Source organism: Bos grunniens, chromosome 11, assembly GCF_055505025.1.
Source record: "Bos grunniens cultivar Pamir isolate PY7600 chromosome 11, Bosgru_T2T1.0, whole genome shotgun sequence".
Taxonomy (NCBI): domain Eukaryota; kingdom Metazoa; phylum Chordata; class Mammalia; order Artiodactyla; family Bovidae; genus Bos; species Bos grunniens.
The window spans coordinates 62662850-62673508 of record NC_141175.1 but is presented as its reverse complement, the minus strand read 5'-3'; the positions used below and the strand labels follow the sequence as shown (position 1 = coordinate 62673508).

Genomic DNA, 10659 nt, shown 5'->3' with positions numbered 1-10659 from the left:
CTGGTGGTTCAGATAGTAAATAATCTGCCTGCAATGCAGAAGACTCAGTTCAATCCCTGGATCAGGAAAATTCCCTGGAGGAGGACATAGCAGCCCACTCCAGTTTTCTTGTCTGGAGAATTCCACAGACAGAGGAGCCTGGCGGGCTATAGTCTATGGGGTCGCAAAAAGTCCGACACTAATGAGTGACTAACATTTTCACTTTTCATAAGGTGCTTGCAAGCAATTGCTCTAAAATATGCCACACTGCAAACTTCTGGCTTTAGCTCTTAATTTATCTTTGTTTTGTTAGTAACTGTAATTTCTCAAGGCATGACAGCAGGTTCTCCTATTTCTCTCCTAATAGACCTAAAAAAAAGAAATAACCTTTTCTAGATGCTATATGATGTAAAAGTTTCCTTCATGTGTTCTGACCTCCTTACCCATTTTTACTTTATTTACTCTCCAATTAATAAAAAAAACCACAGAATTCTACTGTATATAAATATTGAGAAAGCTCCAAACTCTGAGAACTGGGAATACCTCCATACTAAAATAAGACTTGCCCTTGAAGAGATGCTGTGCTGTGGAATGTTGGTGCTCTGTTTGAGGACTGTGGGTGGGAAAGGCTGGAAGAAAGCCTTGATTTTCTGGGTTGCTTCATGTTACAAAGGAAGTGTCATTTGAGTAGGATCCAGATGGGTGACTAGTTTTTCCAGGCAGAGGGATGGAAAGACCTTCGAAATCTTTCAGCTCTCAGCAGAGTGATATACTCTCCTTACGGTAGAGGTTGAAAGTTGTGTCTTGGTAATTTGAGAAGATGTTGCAGAGTCTCCCATGTAACAAGCTATTAAAAACACACTTGATTACTAGTCATACCATCAGGAAAAAAAACCTCTGTGACACCAGTAAAGTTTGACTGTGGCACCTCTGAGTATTACTCCCTCTCAGCAGTTTCCGAAGATTCCACCTGCAATGCAGGAGCCACAGGAGATGCAGGTTCGATCCCTGGGTCAGGAAGAGAAGGAAATGGCAACTCACTCCAGTATTCTTGCCTGGGAAAGGACAGAGGAGTCTGGTGGGCTGTAGTCCATGGGATCACAAAGAATCAGACACGACTGAAGTGTCTTAGCATGCACTGTTTGGATGCTGAAAAAGTGTCACCTCTCGGCTGAATGAATCCACTACCAGATGCAGCAGAAGCCTCCTGGTTTATGTCTCTAGACTGGCAACAGTGAGTGACAAACAACAGAACAGATGTCTGGAATCAGAATGACATTCGAGGCTCCGTCTTAGACTGTTCATCTTATTTTCCACAAGCCAAGTATCTCAGTCCAGCTAAGTGATGGTCTCTAAAGTGATGGTGTCCTGTGGAGTAACAGTACACCCTGGGTAGGGTGTGCAGTGGAGAAAAGCTCAGTAAGACGTAGAGAAACCCATTGTCTTCACAACCAGAGCTTTCTTCTTTTCATGTTTTTTTTCTAAGCACTAAAAGAAAATTTAAGAATGGTTATTAGCGAGTTTTACTTTCTGACAACACCTCTTCTTGTTAAAGGAAAAATTACACCTTCTAGGTTTTGTTACACTGGGGCTTTTGTTCTGTTTTTATTGTTATCTTTTATTTTTTTTTGTTTAAAAATTTTGACAGTGCTGTGTGGCTGGTGGGATCTTAGTTCCCTGACCAGGCATCGAAGCCTGCCCACAGCAGCTAAAGTGTGAAGTCTTAACCACTGGACTGCCAGGGAAATCCCTATTGTTATTTTTTAAGGTTTTGTTTTTCCACCTCAGAGATTTCATATATATATCACCTTAACAATCATATTAACAATTGACATACATACATTGTATATGTCTAAGTGTATAAGCACGTCTTAACAATACTACATGTACACACTGTATATGTCTAGGTATATACACATATATGAAGAGCTCACGGTCCAGGCCAACAGAAATAAAATGTGAGCCACATTAAGAAAGTAAGAAGAAATAGGTAGAATTAATTTTAATAATGTGTTTTATTTAAACCAATGTATCCCCAATATTATAATTTCAAAGGCAATAATATAAAAAAGAATGAATAAGATATTTCACTCTCAAAGGCAGTAACATAAAAAAGAATGAATGAGATATTTTACTCTCTTCATTTTTTTCTTCATACAATGTCTTCCAAGTCCAGTGTGCACTTTGTATTCACAGCAGCTCTCAGTTTGGACGGGCCACCCTTTTACGTGCTTAGTGGCCACATAGCAAGAATGATCACTGTGTTGGACACAGAACTCTAGGCTTCCCCAAAGGTATATCCTAATCATGACACCATTTGTGTATCATAAGGTATAAACTTGTTTTAAAATTCCATGTAAAATTACTACTTGTTTTTCCTACCATGAGTGACAGATAAAGAAATCGCCTGCCAATGCAGGAGATGTAAGAGATGTGGGTTCAGTCCCTGGGTCGGGAAGAGCCCTGGAGGAGGGCACAGCAACCCACTCCGGTATTCCTCCCTGGAGAATTCCATGGACAGAGGAGCCTGGTGGGCTACAGTCCATGGGGTCACAAAGAGTCTGACACGACTGAAGCAACTTGGCACACACACATAGGACCATGAAAGGCAACCAGTGGAGGGGCAGTCGTACTCAAATATTACTGCTGTTTCTAATTCACTTCTGAATTAGAGCGAAAGAGAAATTTTCCTCCTTTTCTTTCTTCCCCCAAATTGCATATTGGATTGATCAATCCTCTACATCACTCTGCCTAAATAATTGAGTCACTTTTTTAAAATACTGCAATTGCTATGAAGTAGTCGATCAAACTGTAATTTGATCTTGGATTTAACATGTAGCCTAGAGAATAATTCTTGTGTAATGGCCCCCTTTTCTGGTCACGTGCTCTCATTTACAAAGAACAGCCCTGCAATGTGTGTGTCATCGCACATAAGTGACCGTCGCCACGGCTGATGGGTGTGCTGGAGTTCACCGAATGGAAGGGTCATTTTTCATGTCCCATTTTCGCAATGACTGTTTCTGGGGAGTTGTGCACTGTGAGGGTGATGCAGGGACCATCAATAACTAGAAGATCCCCCCAGACCTTGTCAGCTGAGTGAAGCAGCTCTAAGTGTCTTCACTTTGTTCCCCAGCTCAGCTCAAGGCCATAGTCACAGAGACTCAAAACACAGCATTTCTCAGCTGTATGGGTACAAGTGATCTGGTAGCAAGGTGGCCAGGGAGGTAATCACAGCTGTGTGTGTGTGTGTGTGTGTGTGTGTGTGTGTATGTGTGTGTGTGTGTGTGAACTCAGTCATGTCTGACTCTTTGCAACCCTGTGGATTGTAGCCCATCAAGTTACTCTGCCCATGGGATTCTCCAGGCAAGAATGCTGGAGTGGGTTACCATTTTCTTCTCCAGGGGATCTTCCCAACCCAGGGATCAAACCCACATCTCTTGTGTCTCCTGCATTGGCAGGCAGGTTCTTTACCTCTAGTGGCATCTGGGAAAGTCCAAACACAGCTAAGACTTAGTTGTGTTCATTCGATATGTTGTGTCTGACTCTTTGTGACCCCAAGGACCAGGCTTCCCTGACCTTCCTTACCTCCTGGAGTTTGCTCAAATTTAAGTCACTGAGTTGGTGATGCTATCTAAAAGACTTAGTTAGAAAGAGGCAAAGGGGAAACCAATAATTTTCTCATTCACTGGATTACTTAACAAGAGTTTTCATAAACATTGACTATTGGTTTTCCCTAACATCTTATGAAAAACCCAAGTGAACTTTGTGGCCAACCCAATACACGTGAGCCAGTGTCCCACAAAGCGACACTGGAAGAAGAATGTGATATCATATCATCATCCACAGAACTCCAAGTCACCTAGGAGAAAAGAAATTGACACAAATAACTGTAGCACAAAGCAATATGAGAAATGCATGAATAAGAACCAGGTTGTTCAGAGGAAGGAGAAAACATTGCTTGCTGAGTAATCAGGGGAGGCTTCCAGGAGGAGGAAGCATGAGGAATGAGGGGTGTAGGGTGGACAAAAACTGGACAATGGCAATTCTGCTATGGTTTGATGATAGGGTTTAACTGAAAGGATGGGAAAGGGGGTCTGGCCATGACTCAAGAAGTAGTCATTGGAGACCTAAGAGAAAACTAAAGTGAAAATGAGTTGCTCAGTCATGTCCCACTCTTTGCGACCCCATGGACTGTACAATCCATGGAATTCTCCAGACCAGAAAACTGGAATGGGTAGCCTTTCCCTTCTCTAGCAGATCATCCTGACCCAGGATCTCCTGCATTGAAGGCAGATTTTTTACCAACTGAGCTATCAGGGAAGTTGAGGATTTCATGCAGCATAACATCATCAAAGTTTAAAGACAAGACAGAATAAGACACAGAAAAAAATCTAAAGGATTTCAGAGGTGGAGAACATAGCTGGTGTAGATGCTAATGGAGGTTCCTGGTGTCAGGACATGACTGATGGAATTCACATGGTGCCCTTTGGGAAAAGCCGAGGCTGACAACAGCATCTCTGTGCTTGCACAGTGAAAGCTGATCCAGGGTTGCTCGTGATACTTCGGAAAAAGCTGTGAGGGCTGGAACACAGAGTTTTCTTTAATGTGAAATATCAGAACATTTGAGACAAATGCAATGAAAGAAGACAGATTTTAAATTTCAAAGTGAATGTTTTTAAGTAAAATTCATGCTTTTCAGGAATCAAGTTTTAGTGAATTTGAGCCTACTTGAAAATTTTTTAAAGTAGGATTTGGCATGTAAACAGATTCAATAATGCTAAACAATCTTCCTTCATTTCTTTCCTGTTTCAGATTAAAATTTTCACCCTGTTTATTTTAGAGCACGTGACAGTCAACTTCACATCTACTTGGAGGTGATCTCAAAATGTTATTTGCTTTTAACCAGAAATGTTTTTTCCTACAAAAATATTACTGTGAATGATGCTTGGTGTAGCCAGACCAGCACCATCAAATCTCAGCACATACAGTAAGATAAGAATGTGAACGTGAGCCCCAAGCCCGGTCTGCTGTGAGCTTGAAGCTCCCGTGAGCCCCAGGCCTGACTTCTCCTGATCCTAATGGAAGTTCAGCACTGTCTGAGATCTAAGCTCTGTCCCCCAACCTTAGAGGACAAAGGAGTTAATTCAGGGACACATGAACTCCTGTTCTTATAGTAAAACACTACTTGGGGTTCCCTGACCTCTGGCTGCTGGAACCCTACCCCTGGTGGGGGAGGAGGCGGTGACCATCACATCTGCTCCACGGGGTAGGCTGCACACACATCGCCTCCATACCACCTTCAGAGGCACTGCCTCAGTGCTTGACTTCCAGCCTAGACTGAGATCTGGGCCCAGGATTGCAGGAAGTGGATGGAAGAAAAGAACAAGGATTCACAGGACAACATTCGTCATGACCGAGGTGGCCAGTATTTGTGGTTGAGCGTTGATATTGATGAGAGGTGGGAGGCATTGGGGCCAGTTACTCCATCTGCTTCCACCTCCCTGTGCTCCCTGCTCTGGGCCTAGCGAGGATGACCCTGCCAGGAGCATCATCCCGGTGTCCTGACTGCTGGTCCTTAGGAGGCAGGAACCCGAGAACAGTGGCTGCTCTGTCCTCGTCACATCTCTTGGCCCCAACCCAGTGTCTCCACCAGAAACTAGGAATTTCCTTGGTCACTGCTCCTGCCAGGCAGCCCTCACTCTCCCTCCAGCTGCCACTGTGCCCACAGCTCCAAGGAGGGTAACTGCCATGCCGGGGTGCCCCCCATCCCTTATTTTCCCTGAACCTACTCACACAAGTGTGTCTAGTATCTAAACATTTATTAGCATCTCTTTGAACCATTTGGGAGGAACTGAGTTTCCTGCTGGGCAATCATAACCCAATGGTCTAAGAGACGATGTTCAGTCTTTATCCTCCACTGGCCCTTCCAGGGTTCCTTCTCCCCTACTTTCAAATGGAAAATACGCTTTCCACCCTATCTGAGTCAGGCAGCTAAAGAATCGAGAGAAAGGGAGTAAACTGGAAGGAGAGAGAAAGGAAGTGGTGGTTGCAGTTTAAATAGTAAAGCAAAGTGATGTCGGAGGTTGGGAGGCGTGAGTGGAAAAATAAAGGAAAATTTGGGACTTGCTGTGGACTCTGAAATTACATAGCCCTCATGGAGTTTTAGAAAACATATATGGATCTCTATTTTGGTTGTTGTCCTATTTCTGTTTTTATTGATGTGTGATTGACATATTAAATTCAGAGGTATAACATGATCATTTAATATTTGTAACTATTATAAAATGATCACCATAGTAAGTCTGGTTATCATTCATCACCACTCATAGTTACAATTTTTTTTTCTCACAAAGAGAACTTTTAAGATTTACTCTCTTGGCGACTTTGACATGTACAGTGTTATTAACCATGGTCATCATGGTGTACACTATATCCTCATGACTGACATATTTATAATTGGAAGTTTGTACCATTTGACCACCTTCATTCATTTCCACAGGTGTGGAGTTTCCTCAAAAAGGTCAGAGTAGAAATGACCATATTTCTCGGGTGTATTTATCTGAAGGAAATCAAGACAGCAGTTTGAAAAGATATCTGCACCTCCATGTTCATTGTGGGATTATCTACAAAAGCCAAGACATGGAAATGGCTCAAATGTCCATTGGTGGTTAGATGGATAAAGAAAATGTAGACATATAGCTACAGATATACACTGGAGAAGGAAATGGCCACCCTCTCCAGTTTTCTTGTCTGGAGAACCCCATGGACAGAGGAACCGGGTGGGATGCAGTCCTTGGGGTCACAAAGAGTTGGACACGACTGAACAACTGAACAGCAACAATAGATATACACAGTGGAATATTATTGAGCCAAAACCAGAAAGGAAATCTTGCCATTTCCTGCAATGTGGATGGAACTTGAAGGTGTTATGCTAAATGCAAGAAATCAAACAGAGAGAACTAAGTACTGTAGGACCTGTTTCTTTGTCTCCATTTTTGATCTGTAGTTAAATCACACAAGTTCTCGATATATAGGGTTTCATATTTGGACAATGACATCTTTCTCCCTCTATAGAAGTGAAGCTTTTTTTCCTGAACAAAATTAGGTTTCTCGAAACCTCCTCCCCACATTCACCCTGCTCTCCCACTTACTTCCCAGAACCTTTTCTGGGTGGATGAATAGGGTCCAGGAGGTCTGTTTTATTCCAGCCTAGTTCATGGGCTTAAATGCCGGGCCTGCACTACTTATGAAGCAAGGACGCTCTGGCATTCCACTGACAAAATCTGGACATTCACATCATGAGTCATCTTTCCCAGCATGACCTTGGGTTTAATTTCAGGCTCACCCATCACTCGACACTTTTCTCCTTGCTTGATTTTTGATGTCCATCAGGAAGGATTTATTCATTCACTCCCCAAGAAAGCTATTTCCTGAGATTTCACCACTGTGGACTCTTCAAGCACTCTGGATGGCATCCTGTAATTATTAGCATCTGATGACTTAAGTATTTTTACTATTACTTAATGCCGTTTTGGCCTTTTTTTTTTGGCATGCATTTCTCTTATTGCCTGTTAAAAGCATAATTTTGGATCTGAAAATAGCATTAAAGCTCATGTACTAACCCATCCACCCACCTCTCCATTAGCATCAGAAAATCTGACTCTCAGACTAGTTATATGATTTTCAAAGGGTGAGACACCTAATTATTGAAAAATCAAAAGCTAGAACCCAGTCTTCCTATGTCTCAGGCCAAGATAACATTTTTCTAACCCTGGGTATTTTTTCATTTCTTTCAGAGTCTGATTGATTATGCCTGCATTTATGCCTGAGCAATACAGACAAGACAGAATCTGAATATTAAACCTCTGGAAGTTTGGTTTGTATTCAAAGCATGTGCTTTGATCTCTTCATCTCCTATGAACTGTATTTAGAGTAAAAATAAACAGGTTAATACACTGTCTTGCCTGTGTCAGATAGAAGTCAGAGATCAAGTGAGTGATGGATTTGGGAACCCAAAGTGACAGGAGATCTTAAATGTGTACGGAGAGTTCTGGTAAACAAGTCAGCCTGTAGGCCTCTGTTGGCATCTTTGAGAGGGCAGCTCTGTGCAGTGAGTGCAAAAGGGCTCTGTCGCTGGTGATGTGGGTGGGCACACTTTGCTACACATCTGTCTCCTAGGAGCTTAGAGTCTGAAACAACCCCAAATGTTTATTATGTCATTTTGAGACCCAAAAGGGCAGAAAAGTGTCCACACAAACAGCCTAAAATGTAATAAATGTAAATAGATATATCTGAGGGGTGATTATTTATTTCAAGGTCATAAGCTGTTCTATTTCAGTGATTCTATTTCAGACAGCAAAGAGAAACAGAGACAGACTATTTAATAAATCTAGCTATATAAAGAGTATGACTGCATAAATAGAAATAGAGATAAATATAGACACACGATCACTGACATCTTTTAAACTTTGTTTTGGCCTAGTGTGTGTGTGCTCAGTCATGTCTGACTCTTTGCAACCCTGTAGACTGTAGGCCACCAGACTCTTCTGTCCATGGGATTCTCTAGGCAAGAATACTGGAATGAGTTGCCATTTCCTTCTCCAGGGGATCTTCCCTACCCAAGAATCAAACCAAAAGTTTAATTACCCAAGAGTTCTCCTGTGTCTCCTGCATTGCAGGAGGATTTTTGACCACTGAGCCACCTGGGAAGCCCCTGTTTTGCCCTAGACCTGGGTCTTAATCAGTCTGCAATTTATGCTGCCTCATCAGAACTTAATGAGTCAGGTTCTGAGCCCTGTATTTTGTTCCTGGCTGCAGACAGCACTAAATGAATTTCCAAGTGGCAACCTGAATTCATTTTGATTGGGCCTTAGAAAATGATAGAGACAGTGAACACCTTTTAATTTATTATACATTATTATCTGTTAGTAATTCCACTCAAAACTCAGGCAAGGGCAGGGATTCTATAGTATGGAACCCTGATCTTTCCCACAATCCTTGTCACCTCCTGCTCTATTCTTGACTCTGTCCATTTGCAAGGCTGCCTTCATGCTGTACTTGAGAAGTCTCCTCTTTCAGCCTCTGCAGACCCACCACCACCCACTATGGAAGGCTCACTGGATGTGCTACATCCCTGGTAGTAGATCCCTTTACAGGTTCTGGTTGGTCCAACCAATGGAGAATCAACAGGTCAGAGGATAAGGAGAGTCAAGTCAAGATGACTATCTCACCAGGTCCATCCCCACCCTCAGGTCTGCCTGGGGTTGATGGGTCCTTTAATAGAGGTCACTGTTCCTCTTAAGATGGGTCTTTCTGAAGAATCTCCCTGTAAGCTTATCTGATTTCCAATGACTTCTCCCTCCTCTCAGCCCTTTGAGACCAAGGGGGGTTGCATTTCCATGGTTACTAGTTTCAAGCTACTGCACTATCTCCAGAGCTACCCCTGTGTCCTGCTCACACCATTGTAAATGGTGCCTTATTAAGCCTACCTCGAATGACCCTAATATCAATATATCCTCTGTTTCCCACTCTGGGCCTATCTAATATGTCTCTCCTAAAGTATCATAAAGGAAATCAACCCTGAAGGACTGATGCTGAAGCTGGAGCTCCAATATTTTGGCCACCTGATGTGAAGAGCCGAATCACTGGAAAAGACTCTGATGCTGGGAAAGATTGAAGGCATGAGGAGAAGGGGATGGTGCAGGATGAGATGGTTGGATGGCATCACTGACTCAATGGACATGAGTTTGAGCAAGCTCTGGGAGATGCTGAAGCACAGGTAAGCCTCGTTTGCTGTAGTTCATGGGGTGGCAAAGAGCCAAACATGACTGAATGACTGAACAAGGACAACAACAAAGTATCATAGCACTCTGAAAAAAAGTCATTGTTTCCCTTATTTTGTAGTTTTGACAAATCCTTGGGAAGTTTAGAGAAAGTCTTTATGCAGAATGCCTTTAGAAAAGAAGTTCGAATGTCTTTTCTGTTGTCTGTTTACCTGCTGGAGAGTAACCTGAGGTGACCACCATGGAGATAGCACCATTACTGTCCCTCCAGATATTTGAGGGCAGAAAAGTGGTGATCCAGTTATAGAAAGTACTAAATCTTGTTCTAAAAAGGTGAAGTAAGTCGATACAGGCAAACAGAAAACCATTAAGAATATGTTCTCATTCTCTTTAAGCCTTTAGCTGGTTCAAGAGTTTAGAGGCAAGTCTTTAGAAATCACTCCATTAGCAAGCCAATGGGACGATACAGTGGACAAACACAAATTGACATCTTGAGAAATGAGAAGCCTTTCAAAGATGACCAGTCCATCTCATCTGGCAGCACGCCTAAGGGAGTTCTGAGAAGTCTGTGTGGTTCTTTTATCTTGATGACTTGCCTGAAGGTGATGGGGCAGGATTGGGATGGGAATTAACCACAGGTTTCTTAACATGAGCTGCAATCAATAAAGACCCACTGTTGGAAATGATGAAGTCTGGGGAGTCTCATTTCAGTTAACTGATACAAAGACAAGCAAGCAGGGAGAGCAGAGAATAGTTGTGACTCTTTACCTACTTATGATAGAAGGCTGCTGCTGCTGCTAAGTCACTTCAGTCGTGTCTGACTCTGTGCAACCCAATGGACAGCAGCCCACCAGGCTCCCCCGTCCCTGGGATTCTCCAGGCAAGAACACTGGAGTGG

At 42.7% G+C, this 10659-nt stretch overlaps 1 long non-coding RNA gene across 1 annotated transcript; it reads left to right on the top strand.

The window, feature by feature from the left end:
* Positions 1-9538: 9538 nt before the first annotated feature.
* On the top strand, positions 9539-10447 carry LOC147363219 (uncharacterized). The gene is made up of 2 exons (XR_015135894.1): positions 9539-9757; positions 10157-10447. It is a non-coding gene; the product is annotated as an uncharacterized LOC147363219 (long non-coding RNA).
* Positions 10448-10659: the final 212 nt, after the last annotated feature.